General features: G+C 45.3%; 1 protein-coding gene across 2 annotated transcripts in view; it reads left to right on the top strand.

Annotated features, from left to right (window-relative positions):
- The first annotated feature begins 2,849 nt into the window (after nt 1–2,849).
- TACC2 (transforming, acidic coiled-coil containing protein 2) overlaps nt 2,850–15,182 on the top strand; it is a 278,122-nt gene continuing 265,789 nt past the window's right edge. Inside the window, exon 1 of one of the 2 annotated variants that reach the window (XM_011930241.1) lies at nt 2,850–3,164. The gene's annotated coding sequence lies outside the window, so the exon portion shown is untranslated. The remainder of the gene's footprint in view (nt 3,165–15,182) is intronic. The other variant, XM_011930240.1, reaches the window with a different exon arrangement.

The following is a 15,182-nucleotide window of genomic DNA, read 5'->3' as shown; positions in this document are numbered from 1 at the left end:
AGGATGGTCTCGATCTCCTGACCTCGTGATCCGCCCGTCTCGGCCTCCCAAAGTGCTGGGATTACAGGCTTGAGCCACTGCGCCCGGCCAAGGCTTTTATCCTTAATGAAAAGCAACCCCAAATCGTTTTTTAACAAAGAGCAGCCTGTAAAGTCGAGCTGCAGATATAAACAAGCAAGCTGGGAGCTTGCACTGGTGAATGCCGGCCGGAGCTAGGGACTAGATATGTTCAAGACAGTGGCTCTGTCTTCCCTTCTCTTTGTCGGCCACTGTACGATAAAGAGCAGACAAGATAGTGCTGATCAACTGGAGAGTCCCTTTGCGTAATAAGATTAGGGTGGGGCAGCCAGTCTTCCCCTCGGGCTATGTAAATGTCATACCTGATGGTAGCAATCTATGAGCTCTACGGAAATCAGACACTGCCTTTTCCAGCCTGCCTATAAAATCTGCTGCACTCCGTCGCCTCCCGTTTTGGACATCTCTCTCTCTCTCCTTTCTTCTTTTAAGCTTTCTACTCCTTAACGCACCCATGTGTGTCCGTGTCCTGAATTCTTTCTCGTTTTGAGACAACGAACCCCAGCATAAGTACCCTAGACATTGTAGCTGTTACAATAGCACAGCCTAGCCTACCTAAAACGTGCTGAGAACCTTACATTAGCCTACAGTGGGGCAAAATTATCTAACACAAAACCTAGTTTGTAACAAAGTGCTGAATCTCATATAGTTTATTGAATACTGTACTGAATGTGAAAAACAGAATAGTTTGAATACTCAAAGTACAGTTTCTGCTGAATGCATTCTCTCTTTTGCACCATCTTATGATAAATCTACATCAAATTATCATTATGTTAGGGACTGAAACTGCCTTTGCAAAAACTGACAGTAACAGAAATGTGACATGGTTGACTTCATCTTGCTTCTGACCTCCAAGCTGTCTTTGGTTATTCCTGGGCATAGGCTAAGCTAACTTTGGGAGGAACTCAATTTATAGTTTAATTTGAAAGCAAAGATTATAATAGTCCCTCCCTAAAACTAACCCCCTCCTTTCTCGGGGACCAAAATCGCCTTCATAAGACTAATGAAAGGCCACAAGAATAGGATTATGCGATAAACCAGAACTCTGCTAAAATGTAGGCATAGTTTCTACAGTCCCTTACTGTCCAGGGGTCATGTGGCCAGAGTTAACCAGATCTGTGACTTTCCCAATTACTCCTATAGGTAACATCACTATTGTAGAACTTAAGATTGGGTTTTTTTGTTGTTTGTTTGTTTGTTTTTTGTATTTTTAGTAGAGACAGGGTTTCACCATTTTGGCCAGGTTGGTCTTGAACTCCTGATCTTGTGATCCACCCACCTCAGCCTCCCAAAGTGCTGGGATTACAGGCGTGAGCCACCACACCTGGCCAAGATTGTGTTTTTTGAGATGTTTTTCAGACTGACCTCACTCGGACTCATGACTCATGACTCATGACTCAATATGTTCTGGTGCTCCACCCAGAGGCTGACTCAGTGCATAAGGATTGTTTTCCACACCAATATGATTTCATCCCCAACCAATCAGCGGCACTATCCCCCTATCCCCTGACAACCAAATTGTCCATAAAAACCCTACGTTCCAAGCCTACAGGAAGACTGATCTGAGGGATAACTCCAGTTCTTCCACATGGGTCAGCCTCGCGGCAATTAAACTCTTTCTCTGTTGCAATGCCATGGTCTCAGTGAATTGATTTTTGCCTGTGCGGTGGGCAAGAAGATCTCGTTGGGTGGCTCCAGAACCATCTGTATAATGATGAATAAGACGAAGTCCCTACTCTCATGGAGGAGACCGATAATAAAGAAAAGGAAAAAAAAAAAGGGATTTGGTAATTCTAAGTGCTATGAAGAATTTAAATAGGCTAAGGGGATAGGTGGAGAATGGAAGTTGCATTTTTTTTTTTTCCTCCAGATAGAGTCTCATTCTGTCGCCCAGGCTGGAATGCAGTGCGATCTAGGCTCACTGCAACCTCTGCCTCCTGGTTCAAGTGATTCTCTTGCCTTAGCCTCCTAAATAACTGGGATAACAGGTGCCTGCCACCACGCCTGGCTAATTTTTGTCTTTTTAGTAGAGAGGGAGTTTTACAATGTCAGCCAGGCTAGTCTTGAACTCCTAACCTCAAGTAATCCACCCACCTCAGCCTCCCAAAGTTCTAGGATCACAGGCATGAGCCACCGGGCCTGGCCTGGGAGTTGCTATTTTAGATGTGATGAGCAGCACAACATCTTTCCTGAGGAGGTGACATTTGAGATGAGGCTTGAATTGTGAGGAGTAATGTGTCATGCAAAAATACAGGGAAATCATATTGTAGTCAAAGGCAATAGCAAAAAAAAGTCTTTGGGGTTAAAATGAGTCTGACACATTCAAGAAAGTTCAGGAAGGCACACATATCTGTGTCAGAGTAGGTAGCTAGGGGGGCATGAGCAGGGTAGCAGAGCGCATTCCACCCCCACCCCCACCCCCAACCAGGAATGTCAGGTGAGCACCATATGATGGTCAGGTGGTTGTTCCACTGTTTCTCTAAAATCATCATTGGTTGCAGCTGGCACCAGGGAAAGGCCGGCTCCCAATAGATAGAAAACACCTGAAGCTAGTGTCAGCGGCTTCCTGATAAGATCTCAGGAGTTGGGCAAGCGGGCTCAAGCATGTGCCCTAAGAGGCAAAATATCAGAGTTTCACTAATATATGACTTTCCTCTAGGAATTCACAACTGGCAAGGGAAAAAATGCCTCAAATGAGCATGCGCACAACTTCAGTAAACACACTGTGAGTGTGGCCACTCCCAAGTGCTGGTAGGCCACTGCGTAAGTGGACAGCCTGCTCCGAGGGAAGGATCAGGAGAGAAGAAATGCAAATCCCAGAACCGTGCCAATATATAAAACCCCGCATTAAGCGTTGTACAGCACACTTGGATTTCTCAAGTCACCTGCTTGATCCTCTTCCAAGTATACTTTACTTCCTTTCGTTCCTCTCTAAAACTTTTTTAAAAACTTTCACTCCTGCTCTAAAAATTATCTTGGTGTCTTACTCTGCCTTATGCCCCTTGGGCGAAATTTTTCCTCTGAGGAGGGAAGAATAGAGTTGCTGCTGCAGACCCATCAGATTCCCTACTGGTAACAGCTGGAGTGCGGTAAGTAAGGAGGAGAGGGCTGGAAAATGAATTTGCCTCTGATTTCCATTACTTGAAAATACGGGGTAGGAAAACTGTATCTTCCTAGGTTCAGTGGCTGGGGAGCACCAACCCTCAAGGTGAGAACCGCTTGGCTGAGCCCAGCCAACCCACAGAACTGTATGAGATATTTTCATCTACTGTGCTAGGCACCTAGTGAGAGCCCTTTTGCCTCTTTCAACTTTGGAAAAAATTATGATTTATTTTTATTTTTTAAATTAATTTTTTAAAATGTTTTTAGAGATAAGTTCTTATTCTGTCATCCAAGCCAGAGTGCAGTGGCATGATCATATCTCACTGCAGCCCAGAACTACTGGGCTCAAGTGATTCTCCTGCCTCGGCTTCCCAAGCAGCTGGTACCACAAGCACATGCCACCATGCGCAGCATGGGAAATATTTTTATATTACCTTCTTGACACTTTCTTCCTTCTACTTTTCTGTTTCATGTCTGCATCTTCCATCACTTAGATAGGGACCTCACAATTTGATTCTCCAGACGTTTAATATTTTTTCACATTTTAAATATTTCTTTAATTCTGTTTTTTGAGATATTTTATTAAATTTATCTTCAGTCTTCTGTGGATTTTTTTTTTTTTTTTTTTTTTTTTTTTTTTAGACAGGGTTGCTCTGCTGCCCAGGCTGGAGTGCAGTGGCATAATCATGGTTCATTGCTTCCTCGACCTCCCGGGCTCAAGCAATCCTCCCACCAGGAGCAATCCTCTCAAGTAGTTGGAACTACAGGTGCATGCCACTAAATTTAGCTAATATTTTTTATTTTTTGTAGAGATGGGGGTCTCGCTGTGTTGGCCAGGCTGGTCTCAAACTCCTAAGCTCAAGTGATCCTCCCGCCTCAGCCTCCCAAAATGCTGGGATTATAGGTATGAGCCACCAAACACTGACAGAATTTTAAGTATCAGGATATAGGAAAAGTTTTGCTTTTGTTTTTCAATTTTGTTTTTGTCTTATGGCACAGGGCCAGGCAGGGCAAAGGGTAGATTCCATTGACACTTATTTTTAATTTTCTTCCCAAGTACGTTCCCACCACTGTCCCTGGTGTTTCAGAGCCTCTCCAGGGTCTGCAGAGTCTTGTTTGGGCTGGAGCCCCTTCTACTCTAGTCTAATGCCCCTCTTCCCTGATTTCTCAACTACCAGACCGTCATCTGCTTTCCATTAACCACAAGCATGGAGAAAGCTCTCATTAGCTAATGTGCCTTCTCCAGTTTGCCACATTATTACATTATTGTCTGGACATACCTGTTTTTTCTTCTTGTTGTTTGTTTGTTTTTGAGACAGAGTCTTGCTGTGTCACCCAGGCTGGAGTGCAGTGTCGTGATCTCGGTTCACTGCAACCTCTGCCTCCCAGATTCACTCGATTCGCCTGCCTCAGCCTCCCAAGTAGCTGGGATTACAGGCACCTGCCACCATGCCCAACTAATTTTTGTATTTTTAGTAGAGATGATTTTGCCATGTTGGCCAGGCTGGTTTCAAATTCCTGACCTCAAGTGATCCACCTGTCTCGGCCTCCCAAAGTGCTGGAATTATAGGCATGAGCCACTGCGCCTCACCTGGATATACTTGTTTTTAAAAATGCTTTTGTTATCATTTTAATGAAGTCTGTTAAAGGAAAGGAGTTGCATTTGTGTGTTCTGTCTTCTTCAGTAAAGAGAGGGCTTTTATTTATTTATTTTATGTATGGAGACAAATGAGCCTTAAACATTATATATTTTTATTTTTATAAATCCACCTATTTACTGTCGTTTCAAACATTACTTTGAATTTATTTTCCCCTCAGAGCTTTTAACTAATCAGGAGCTCTAAGCATTGCCTGGGAAATGTTTTCTTTGTGCTCTCTGCCATATGCTAGTGATTTTCAGCAAGGTTATGTTTACGTGTATTTCAATTGGGCAAATATGAAGTAATATGAAATAAAATAATATTAATCAAACCTGACTTTATGAGCAAGTTTTGAAATAGTTCACATCTCCTCAAATTAAAAATAAGTCTTTGCTTTTGCTAATTAATGAGTGAATGTTTTGGTCAAGAATCATTTGAAAGCTGAGCAGCTGAGTGAAAGATAGAAACTGCACTCACACTGTTGCTGTATGGTGGCACCATCTCAGCTGGTATACAGAGACATCTGTGGGTTTTCATCAGGATCATGGGAACTGTTGTTTATAGACATTGGAACTCTGGTGATTTTAGTGTAATTTAAGACTTTTTTATATCTCAAAGCCATTTTCGTTAGTCCATTTTCACACTGCTGATAAAGACATGCCCAAGACTGGGCAATTTACACAGGAGAAAGGTTTAATGGACTGACAGTTTCATGTGGCTGGAGAGGCCTCATAATCATGGTGGGAGGCAAGGAGGAGCAAGTCACATCTTACATGGATGGCAGCAGGCAAAGAAAGCGCTTGTGCAGGGAAAGTCCCCTTATAAAATCAACAGATCTCATGAGACTTATTCAATATAATGAGAACAACATGGGAAAGATCTGTCCCATGATTCAATTACCTCCCACCTGGTCCTTCCTAAAACATGTGGGAATTTAAGATGAGACTCGGGTGCGGACACAGCCAAACCATGTCACCATTTCACCCAAGTTTTATGTGTTGGTACTAGTGGGAGGACTAAAAAACTGTTCCCAGATCAATAAACTGGGAACAAAAGTGAGAAGTGGTAGAAAGCTGTGGAGAAGGCCCAGAACAGCCCACCCTAATATGCCAGGCTGTTCATTTGGAAGAAAGCAGTTTGTACACAACAGAGGTGATGCTGAGAAAGTGAAAAATCTAAAGGTTTTAGGAGCCAAAAAAGTGCTAATGTGAAAACACGCCACATGGTTTTAGGTAGAGGCCCCTTTACTTTTATGCTTTTTCCGACAGGAAAATTTGACTTAAGTTATTTGAGTGTGGAATTACACAAGTACTTCAAAAAAAGTTATAAAATGTAATTGCCCAGAACAACTCAATTGTAGAATAGGGATTTTCCATTTTTGGAGGGCTTTTATGTACATCATCATGATTAAGTCATGCTGGGCCTATGAAGAAGATGGAGTGTGGGATCATTCTCTTTTTATACCTGATGAAATGAAAGTGCTTAGTGCTTGGGCAACTGACCCAAGTTACTGCTAGAAAATAGGTGAATTGGTCGGGCATGGTGGCTCATGCCTGTAATCCTAGCACTTTAGGAGGCCAAGGAGGGTGGATTGCCTGAGCTCAGGAGTTTGAGACCAGCCTGAGCAACACGGTGAAACCCTGACTCTACTAAAATACAAAAAATTAGCCTGGCATGGCAGTGGGCACCTGTAGTCCCAGCTACTCTGGAAGCTGAGCAGGAGAATTGCTAGAACCCAGGAGGCAGAGGTTGCAGTGAGCCAAGATCATGCCATTGCACTGCAGCCTGGGCGACAGAGCAAGACTCCGTCTCTGGGGAAAAAAAAAAAAAAGAAAGAATAAGGAAAATAGCTGAATCAAGACTTAGTATCCAGCCTTCAGAACCCTCATTAAAAACTCTCTGGGAAGCTAGGTATGGTAGCTCACACCTGTAATCCTAGCACTTTGGGAGGCCAAGGTGGGAGGATCCCTTGAGCCAGGAGTTCAAGAACAGACTGGACAATGTAGCAAGACCCCTGCCTCTACAACAAACAAAACAAAACTCTGGGAGGTCCTTTGGTATTACAGCATTTTAGTTATTATAAAACTCTGTCTTCTTAAGGAATACAACTAACTTTTAAATATGTGAAAAAAAGGAGTTATAGTGAATTTGCACTCTGAATACTAGAATAATTTTGAAAATTAAATATTTCTGATGAAAATTAGATTGCCTTTTAAGTTTTCTCTGAAAATTATACATTCACATGAGATAAAATCCCAAGACTAGAAAAGAAATATGAGAGGGAACAGTCTTCCTCTTTCCCTGCTCCCCAGTTCACCCACCGTCACTAGTTTCTTATGTGAGTTTCCAGAAAGAAGTATTTATATATTATAATGTAGTGCATTGTATGGTTAGATTTAGATCATTGCCTTTATAATGTAGTATATACACATAAATGTATATCCTCCTTTTGGGTTTTTTTGTTTGTTTGTTTTTTGGTTTTTTTGTTCATTTGTTTTGGAGACAGGTTCTCAATCTGTCACCCAGGCTACAGTGCAGTGGCACCATTACAGCTCACTGCAGCCTCAACCTCCCTGGCTCAAGCAATACTCCCACCTCAGCATCCCAACTATCTGGAACTATAGGCGTGCACCACCGCCCCTGCCTAATTTTTTTGTTGTATTTTTAGTAGAGACAAGGTCCCTCTTTGTTGCCCAGTCTGTTCTCAAACTCCTGAGCTCAAGTGATTTGCCCACTTTGGCCTCCCCAACTGCTGAGATTATACAGGGGTAAGCCACCACACCCAGCCCCTTTCTTTTTTCTTTACATAAACAATAGTATATCATACACACTGTTCTGTATCTTAATAGTTTTCACTTGATGTATCTTGGAGAGTTTTCATTGTTGGTATGTAAAGAGCCCCTCACCTTGGCCCGGCACGGCGGCTCACGCCTGTAAATCCCAGCACTTTGGGAGGCCGAAGCGATCGAGACCATCCTGGCTAACACGGTGAAACCCCATCTCTACTAAACAAAATACAAAAAATTAGCCGGGTGCGGTGGCAGGCGCCTGTAGCCCCAGCTACTTGGGAGGCTGAGGCAGGAAAATGGCGTGAACCCGGGAGGTGGAGCTTGCAGTGAGCCGAGATCGCGCCACTGCACTCCAGCCTGGGCGACAGAGCGAGACTCCGTCTCAAAAATAAATAAATAAATAAATAGATGGCCCCTCACCCTTTCTCCAGCTGCTTCGCTTCCGTTGTATGATTGCATCTTTAATTCCCTGTCTACTGATGAAACTGTAGGTGGCATGCTGTTTAGAACTCGCCTAACTGCTCATTCTCCCTTTCTGAAGGAAGCATAATGACATGTTTGAAAAGGACTGCTTGATACTATGTCAGCTGAGGCTGGTGATGACCTGTCCTTGTTTACTAGAAGCACTGTTAATTTTTTTTTTTTTTTTTTTTTTTTTTTTGAGACAGAATCTCGCTGTGTCGCCCAGGCTGGAGTGCAGTGGCGCAATCTCGGCTTACTACAAGCTCCACCTCCCGGGTTCAAGCAATTCTGCTGTCTCGCTCTCCCGAGTAGCTGGGACTACAGGCGCGTGCCACCACACCCGGCTGATTTTTTTTATTTTTAGTAGAGACGGGGTTTCACCATGTGAGCCAGGATGGTCTCCATCTCCTGACCTCGTGATCCTCCCGCCTCAGCCTCCCAAAGTGCTGGGTTACAGGCGTGAGCCACTGCGTCCGGCAGCACTGCTAATTTTATGGCTAGTTTTTTTCTTCTTTTATGACTGCTTTGTTTTGAAAAGTGGTTTGTCCCAGCCAAAATATAAGTCAAATAAAGCAAATTGCAGCCCAAGGTAGTTGACACTGGCTTCGGATCCCAAATAAATGCGTAGTGAGAAGCACAGAGAGCTGCAGGCTGGCGGTACCTGCAGGCTGCCTGCTCCTTGTTACCCTCTCCCTCTAGGCTGCGGAGCCTTCTGGAAAGCTGCTGCCTGGCCCGGGTCAGATTGCTTACACGCCGCTGCCTCCCAGGCCAGCGTTCCCAGCCTTAAGCCAATGCACATTTATAGAACAATTCCATGTGATCCTGGGGAAGACAGACCGCTGGTGGAGGGCAGTGCTGAAAAGGAGCCTCCGGAAAAGAGGGCCTTCTCCTGCTTCTCTCCTCCTCTCCATGCTGGGGGGATACTGGGTGAGTGAGTCTCAGACTGAGGGCTTCTTCCTTTGAGCAACCTGTGGCTTTAAACCGGTTTGACCACTGAGATTAGAGGTATAAAAGCATTGCTTGCTTGCTTTTCCTTATAAAGTGAAATTAAAGGCACATCTGCGCCTCTCCACCCTTGTTTCTGAAGCCAAATGAACTGTACTTTTTCTAATACGTCACTGGTTACTTTTCATAGACTGGTCCCATTAATCTAGACCTTGGTCTCTTAATTTGTGAAATAAGGAGTTGGGCTAGATGATTACTGGAATTTCTTCTGGCCTCTGTTGTGATTCTGCCCATCACAAATTTCAGTTTCAAATGTTTGTGATTCTGCAGAATGATGACTTAAGAGAGAACCCCGAAGGCCCTGAAGGTTTGTAGAACTTTGTGGGAGAAAGTCATTTGAAAGCTCGTATTGTGTTGACCTTGACATGTTTGCACAGGTATTTCTCTAGACTCCCACAAGTGCTTTTCCAGGCTTGTTTCTGGTGTTGTGCCTGCCAACTTGAGCCACTGTGTCATCTTGACAGATGCTGTGTTTCTGAGTTTGACTTGGTGTCAGTTATAACTGAATCATCAGGTTAAAGCCAAAGTTAGGCAGAATTCTAAGCCTCATGAGAGAATCCTAAAGTTCAGTTAAACACAGAAGTGTGTGTGTATGTACTGTTTCATACCCTGTACCATAAAACAGAAATGCCCTGACCAAAATCCTTTATCCCACTGACACCATGTATAATCTATTGTGTAATATCTGCTTAGGTGTGTATACAGGGGGCAAAACTCCTCCCAGTTCTAGTGGCATGGTGAGTGTATTAGTCTGTTTTGCATTGCTATAAAGGAACACCTGAGACTGAGTAGTTTATAAAGAAAAGAGATTTTTTTTGGCTCCTGGTTCTGCAGGCTGTACAGGCTTGGCACTAGCACCCACTTGGTGTCTGCTGCGGTCTCAGGAAGTTTTTACTCATGGTGGAAGGCCAAGGGGAAGCAGGCATGTCACATGGCAAGAGACAGAGCAAGAAAGATGCCAGGCTCTTTTCTTTTTTGTGTGTTGAGACAGAGTCTCGCTCTGTCGCCAGGCTGGAGTGCAGTGGAGCTATCTCGGCTCACTGCAACTTCCTCCCGCTGGGTTCAAGCGATTCTCCTGCCTCAGCCTCCTGAGTAACTGAGACTACAGGTGCGCGCCACCATGCCCAGCTAATTTTTGTATTTTTAGTAGAGACGGGATTTCACCATGTTGGCCAGGCTGGTCTCAAACTCCTGACCTCCTGATCTGCCTACCTTGGCCTCCCAAAGTGTTGGGATTACAGGCATGAGCAACTGCACCTGGCTGCCAGGCCCTTTTTATTTTTTATTTTTTATTTGAGATAGGATCTTGCTCTGTTACCCAAGCTGGAGTGCAGTGATTCAGTGTAACTCAACTTGCTGGGCTCAAGCGCTCTCCCACCTCAGCCCCCCACCCCCACCCCCCCAAGTAGCTGGGACCACACGCACACACCACCACACCTGGCTGATTTTATTTTTTGTAGAGAGACTGGGTCTTGCTGTGTTGTTCAGGCTGGTATTGAACTCCTGAGCTCAAGCGATCCTCCTGCCTCAACCTCCCAAAGTGCTGGGATTACAGGAGAGAACCACCTCACCTGGCATCCAGGCCCTTTTAAACAACCAGCTGTCATGTGAACTAATAGAGTGAGAAGCCACTCCTTACTACAAGGAAGGCACCAAACCATTCATGAGGGATCCGCCCCCATGACCTCCCACCAGGCCCCACTTCCAGTGCTGGGGATCACATTTCAAAATGAGATTTAGAGGAGACAAACCTCCAAACTCTATCAGTGAGACAGAAGAGGAATGAAACAGGGGGAAAAAATACAAGATTCATTTCTTCATTTCACTCAGCAAACACTTATTAAGTGATGCTAAGCAGGCAGTCACCATGAGGTGTAGAATGACCACAGTGGTCCCAGCCCACATGACTGAAAGAATGAGGTCCTCTAAATCCGATGGGCAAGGCAAGAGAGGGATTGGCTTGAGGGGAAGATATTGAGTGGACATTTCAAGAGGCTGAGTCATCTAAGTAGACAGTTGGTGCAGCAGTGAGAGGTCAGGGCAGGTGCTTTAGGTTTAGAGCGTTTTCCCTGGACTCAGTAGAGAAAGCCATGGGAATCAGTGGACTCTCCAAGGAGAAGACCAGGCTAGAACACCAAATCCTGAAGCTCCTGGTTGACTTTACTGAGAAGGTGGGAGGAGGAACTGGAGAAGGAGAAAGAGAGTGGGGTTTTGCAGCACCTCATTAGAAAAGCCTTAGGTGGAAAGAGGCTGGAGGAGGGAGTTAGGGGGACAGTCTCAGATGCTGCAGAGAGGTTGAAAGAGGATGAGGACGGAGATGAGGCCAGCATCTGGGCATCATGGGCAGCTTTTGAGTGTGCTTTCAATCGGGGCACATTTGGTTGCAAGAAATAGAAACCCACCTGAAAAGGGGCATTTGTTGAGCAGACATAGTTCTGGGCTGCAGCAACTTCTCACCCCTGCTTCTCAGCGACCACTGGCTTCATTCTGGTCTGAGGGTGGACAGGTCTCCTCTGCTGGGCTCCTACCCCTGCCTCTCCCTAAGTCCGGCATGCACAGACTCTGGGTTTCTCCTCATTGCCTGGTGATAAGTGGCCTCCTTTGATGGTCTTCCTTATCAAATATCTAGAGAGAAAATCTGATTGTCCCCACGTAAGCCAGAATCTACCCTTAATCGAATGAGCAGGGTCTAAGAGGTAGGTTGATGTGATGGGCCAGGAGCACTCAGACAGGAGGGAGATGGGGGATGTTGGGAGGGTTGAGGAATGAGAGGTTTTCAGAGAAAAGAACAAAGGCAGGCCCTCCAAAGTGGCTACTCAAGTGTGTGCTGTCATGGGAGCAGAGAAATGAATGCTGAGGGTGATGACAGTGTTTCTAACTGCAAGCAAGGGCACATACCTAACAGCCAGGGACATGTTGGGATAGGGGACAGCTCCGCTGGCTAATAGGGAGAGGGAGAGCCAGGGAAAATACAGTTGTGTACACTTGGAGCATTGGCCAGCGGAAAACCAAACTCACTCTGATGCGATCCCGATCCAATGCTCTGAACCCCAAGAAGGCCACCAGCCTAGGGGAGATTTGTCCATCTCAGCACAAGAGGTCCCATCCCACCACCCCCAAAGGCAGGCATGAGGACCAAGACTTCAGGTCATGGTGGCAGCAAGGGAGCAGCCAGACACTGCTTAAGAAACTGACAAGGAAGGCTCGTCGGCCAGGCACGGTGGCTTATGCCTGTAATCCTAACACTTTGGAAGGCCAAGGCAGGTGGATCACAAGGTCAGGAGTTCGAGACCATCCTGGCCAATATGGTGAAACCCATCTCTACTAAAAATACAAAAAAAAAAAAAAAAAAAAATAGCTGGGCATGGTGGCAGGTGCCTGTAGTCCCAGCTACTCAGGAGGCTGAGGGAGGAGAATTGCTTGAACCCGGGAGACGGAAGTTGCAGTGAGCTGAGATCATGCCACTGCACTCCAGCCTAGGCGACACAGCGAGACTACGTCTCAAAAAATAAAATAAAAATAAAAATAAAAAAAGGAAGACTCCTTTCTGGGGGCCTGTACTCACCCTTAGCAGATCTCTGGATAATCCGCTGTGACCCTTGTCCTAGGGTTTTTTTTTTTTTTTTTTTGAGACGGAGTCTAGCTCTGTCGCCCAGGCTGGAGTGCAGTGGCGCGATCTCGGCTCACTACAAGCTCCGCCTCCCGGGTTTACGCCATTCTCCTGCCTCAGCCTCCCGAGTAGCTGGGACTACAGGCGCCTGCCACCTCGCCCGGCTAGTTTTTTGTATTTTTTTTTTTTTTTTAGTAGAGACAGGGTTTCGCCGTGTAGACCAGGATGGTCTCGATCTCCTGACCTCGTGATCCACCCGTCTCGGCCTCCCAAAGTGCTGGGATTACAGGCTTGAGCCACCGCGCCCGGCCTGTCCTAGGGTTTTTAATTCAGCTGTGTTTACAAGAGATGGATATCACTGTGTTTTTATCATCCTGGTCTGCAGGGGCAAGTTTGTTCCCATGATTCTATCTTGTGATATGTCATGGATATCAGGAGCAACTCAAGATAGCCACCACCTTGCCAACGTTTCATAAGTGTTATTAATGAAGGTGTTTAAAATTGACACAGTGGAGAGAGTCGCTATGATGAGTGACTACTCTGAATTTGTGACCTAAAAAGGGGAAATTCTGCTCCACACTCAAGTCAGGGAACAGCCTCAGCAGAGCTCTGTGCCAGATCGGGTGCCAAAGAATTGGAAAGAGATTAAATCCAGCAACACTGACTGACTTTATGCAACCAAAGCCACTTTCATCGGTATAAAGTTCAGGAATGACTGAAATTGGTTGTGTCTCACTGTCCTGGGGCTCCAAAGAAATATCCAAGCCCTACCAAGGTCTGACCTCCTCTGACTAGCTGCCTTTACTGCATATTAAATCCTGAGTTGCAAGACTTCGGCCTGAAACATGTATTTCTTATTTCTCTCTGCTTGTGCTCAGTTACATGTGAAAGGACCTGGAAAAGTACAAATGTATGGGAAGCTGGAGTGGCTATTTCTTTTTTCTTTTTTTTTTTTTTGAGACAGAATCTTGCTCTGTCACCCAGGCTGGAGTGCAGTGGTACCATCTCAGCTCACTGCAAGCTCCGCCTCCCGGGTTCAAGCAATTCTCCTGCCTCAGCCTCCCGAGTAGCTGGGACTACAGGCGTGCGCCACCATGTCCAGCTAATTTTTTGTATTTTAGTAGAGACAGGGTTTCACCATGTTGGCCAGGATGGTCTCAATCACCTGACCTCATGATTGGAGTGATCATTTCTAAGTGGGAGCAAGATTTTCATTTTGAGGAGACATAATTTTGCAGCTGGCTCCCTGAGCTTAAAAAGCACAGCTTTGTATTCACTTTTGGTCATTCAGAAAAACCGTTCCTCTGAATATCCTTTTGCTGAAACTGGTCATAAGGTTGAAGTTAGAATCTGACAAAGTGCTTTTGCATCTCATGTTTCATAGCAAACAGATGAGGCAAGCAACGCTTGAATCCCACTTGGTCACAAGCTCATCGCCACATGTGTTCCAAGTCTTTGAAAAGCATTTGATGATATTACTGTTTGTGGGGCCTGGTAGAAGTTTCCCTATTTGGCGTTTGTCAGCGTGCCTCTCTTTACCCAACACCAGCCTGCTTTACTGCCCCAGGACTGTCAATGCTTTGGCACATGCCTCCTCTTCATTTGGCATAAACAGAGAGACAGGGGTTGACATGTCTTGGCCCAACAGGTGTGCAGGAAAATGACCCTCTACAGACACCGATGTCAATCTTGGAGAAGCAGCTACTAAATAGATAGAGGAAAAACAATGCCTGAGGGCAATCGGTCACTCCTTCCTGAGCTTCGGTCAGATGGGTAGATCCCAGGAGTTCAGGAAGTTAACCTTTAGAAGATATGTTCATCTGTGGCAAGATCAGTCTGCAGGCCCAAGGTCTAGGAGCCAAGAGTAGTGGTCAGACACGTGGTCCTAGGATCAAACCAGTACAGATGCAAGAGAAGGGCTGAGTGAAGACTTGGGATGCAGCACTCGGATTTAGAGTTCTGTTGGAGACACCAGGTCTCATGTCTGAAGTGCAATGGGGAAATTCAGTTTAGAAAATGCGAATCAAAACTAGCTTACTTTAGTAGCCTGAATTACTGGCAGATTGCCTGCTTATGAAACGATGACCTAATTCCAAAGCCCACCACTGACAAGCCAGAGATTGCCTCGGCCAGGATTGGCTTAGGAACTGGAGTGGGCGGGCCCTAGTCACAAATGAGGAAGGAAGCATTTCTTTTCCTCCCTTCCACCCTGTCTCCTTTTCTTTCTTAATATTTTATTAGGGACTTTTCAAGTATATACAAAAGTAGAGAGAACATTATAAGCATCCTTATGTACCCACTACTGGTTTCAACAATTGTCTACAATGGTTGATCTTATTTCATTTATTATCCTCCTTCCCACTAACATCTGCCTTCCTCCCTCCACTGTTGGATTTTTTTTTTTTTTTTTTTCAGACAGAGTCTCACTCTGTTGCTCTGTTGCTCTGTTGCTCTGTCGCCCAGGCTGGAGTGCAGTGGTGCGATCTTGGCTTACTGCAA

Source organism: Colobus angolensis, unplaced genomic scaffold, assembly GCF_000951035.1.
Source record: "Colobus angolensis palliatus isolate OR3802 unplaced genomic scaffold, Cang.pa_1.0 Scaffold85, whole genome shotgun sequence".
Classification (NCBI taxonomy): Eukaryota; Metazoa; Chordata; class Mammalia; order Primates; family Cercopithecidae; genus Colobus; species Colobus angolensis.
Note: the sequence above shows the minus strand (reverse complement) of the source record. Positions and strands in the feature narration are given on the sequence as shown.